This window comes from Podarcis liolepis (genome assembly GCF_965112155.1).
Source record: "Podarcis liolepis genome assembly, chromosome: 12".
In the NCBI taxonomy this organism is placed as follows: Eukaryota; Metazoa; Chordata; class Lepidosauria; order Squamata; family Lacertidae; genus Podarcis; species Podarcis liolepis.
In genome coordinates this window covers 48552193-48554724 of record NC_139563.1, presented here as the reverse complement: position 1 = coordinate 48554724, position 2532 = coordinate 48552193, and the positions used below count along the sequence as shown (strand labels likewise).

General features: G+C 48.6%; 1 long non-coding RNA gene across 1 annotated transcript; it reads left to right on the top strand.

Annotated features, from left to right (window-relative positions):
- Positions 1 to 670: 670 nt before the first annotated feature.
- Positions 671 to 2153, top strand: LOC310690090. Its single transcript, XR_014517888.1, has 3 exons — positions 671 to 1200; positions 1378 to 1427; positions 1625 to 2153. It is a non-coding gene; the product is annotated as an uncharacterized lncRNA (long non-coding RNA).
- The last annotated feature ends 379 nt before the right edge of the window (positions 2154 to 2532 follow it).

Below are 2532 nucleotides of genomic sequence, written 5' to 3'. Positions count from 1 at the left end.
CTATAGTAAAATATGCAGGAATGATGATAAGTAAAATGAACCATGAAAGGGGAAGAAGGGAAGTCAATTGTTACATCATATTATGTAAAATGCCTTTTGTCTTTGTCCATGGAGACAGCATCTTAAAAAGCAGAGACATCAGCTTGCCAACAAAGGTCCGTATAGTTAAAGCCATGGTTTTCCCAGTAGTGATGTATGGAAGTGAGAGCTGGACCATAAAGAAGGCTGATCACCGAAGAATTGATGCTTTTGAATTATGGTGCTGGAGGAGACTCTTGAGAGTCCCATGGACTGCAAGAAGATCAAACACATCGATTCTTAAGGAAATCAGCCCTGAGTGGTCACTGGAAGGACAGATCATGAAGCTGAGGCTCCAATACTTTGGCCACCTCATGAGAAGAGAAGACTCCCTGGAAAAGACCCTGATGTTGGGAAAGATTGAGGGCACAAGGAGAAGGGGACGACAGAGGATGAGATGGTTGGACTGTGTTCTTGAGGCCACAAACATGAGTCTGACCAAACTGCGGGAGGCAGTGGAAGACAGGAGTGCCTGGCGTGCTCTGGTCCCTGGGGTCACGAAGAGTCGGACACGACTAAACGACTAAACAACAACAACAATTATGTAAAATGTTTATTTTGAGATGTATAAACTGAAAAATTAATAAAAATTGGTTTTTTTTAAATGCTAAATAATTTTATTTCATTTTTAACGGGGATGGGGAAGGGATGTTTGTAGGAAGACACTTTCGGGAGATTTATGCCTTTACAAAATGAAAAACGTACATTTGTGGGAGTTTTTTTTTACAAACCAATTCAACATATTCCACCGGTGAGAGCAGTGCCAACTTGGCAGGAGCGTCCAGCTCTTCTGCCCCGCATGCCGCTGGCACCCAAAGCTCATCACGTGTCCATCTCCTCGTCCCACTTGGTGGCATCAGGCAGCTTCCTGTTTTGCCACATGAAATCGAGGAACATGGAGGCCTGCAGTAACCGGCCCAGCCTCTGGAAGTGCCGTTCTGTGTATGGTAGGAGAGACTCCGCAGCTGCTTTGATCCCTTCATATTGCAAGAGGCTCTCTGGCGTCTCATGCTTGAGGAGGGTTTCCATGACTGCCTGAGCCTCGAGGTAGTTCCGCCAGTTTGTGTTCCACGTGATGGAAAACTTCAGCACAGCCTCTTTCTGGTCCTTCTGAACAGTGGCGTAGCGTGGGGGGTGCAGGGGGGGCCGGCCGCACCGGGCGCAACATCTGGGGGTTAGGGTTAGGGGGCGCAAATCCACGGGTTAGGGGGCACAAATCCACGGGTTAGGGGGCGCAACTTACTTGCCTTGCCCCGGGTGCTGACAACCCACGCTACGCCACTGCTTCCGAAGCTTCAGGAGGTTCTTTTCCAAGTCTTCTTTTCCATTAGCCTCCTTAAGAATAGCAGGTCCACATACAAAAACACTCATATGTATGCAATGTTTGGGAGGAAATAAGACGGTAAATAACAAATAACAAACTAAATATTGATGTATGTAATTTTTATTTCTTAATTATATTTAGTGGTAGTATGGCTGTATTGTTTTTTGTAACATAAAATTATTCAATAAAAATTATTTTTTTAAAAAAGAATAAGAATAGCAGGTCCGACTGCTTCCTCTGATCCCGTGTCCAACTCCTGAAGTCCGTGCAGGCCCAACAGGGCGGCTTCTTCTTATTCGGTTCGGCGGCCGGCAGAAGCTGCCCCTCCGCGGGTTTTTCAGCCCCGCCCATCAAGGCGGAGAAGGGGAAACGGAAAGCGGGCGCCGGTCGGGACGTGCTGGGGCTGGGCGCGCATGTTGGGTGCGCGCAAAGCATGCTGGGCCAGAAAGGGGAAAAGGAGTCTGAGAGTGGTTGTCAATGGCAACTCCAGTAGGCTGCTTCCCCTTTTCCTGTTTACGCTGGAGTCTTCTTTGGCTTGCCACGCCTGCGGGCTCTCTTCCGGCCAACGCTGCCAGTGACAGATCTCAAAAACCTGGGGTCGGTGAGATTTGGAAATCGCAGCACCTTGCGCCTGCTGGACCTCCTGAGCGGAGCGGGTTGTGTCTTGCTCCTCGTCAAGTAGGGCGAAATGTGAGGAGTGTTGCAAGCCGGTGCAGAGGCAGAAGTTCTGGCCGAGATGGTAGAGCACGGCTTCTCTGCCAGGGGCGTCTTCCTAAGCCAGTGGAACACCAGTATCATACGCCTCTTGGATGGGTTGGACATGCTGGCTGAAGAAGATGCTGGAGGCCCAAAGACCAGGATGACTTCAAAGCGTAGGATGCAGCAGGCAGTTCCCTATCAATGGGGCCAAATGCAAGCAAATGTTAGCTCCAGTCCTGTTAAATCGATCCAGCAATTAGGAATGTTAAATAAGAAATTAATTCCTCAGGCAGTATGAAAACTCTCTATGTGGCTTTTCAATAGCTGGGAGCTCCCAACTACTGCCACTGTTGACAGCCTGTTGCCCCTTAAATCTGTTTGAATGGGTTATGTCACAATGGTTCCTTAAGCCTTCATCAGGTGTTTGTGAG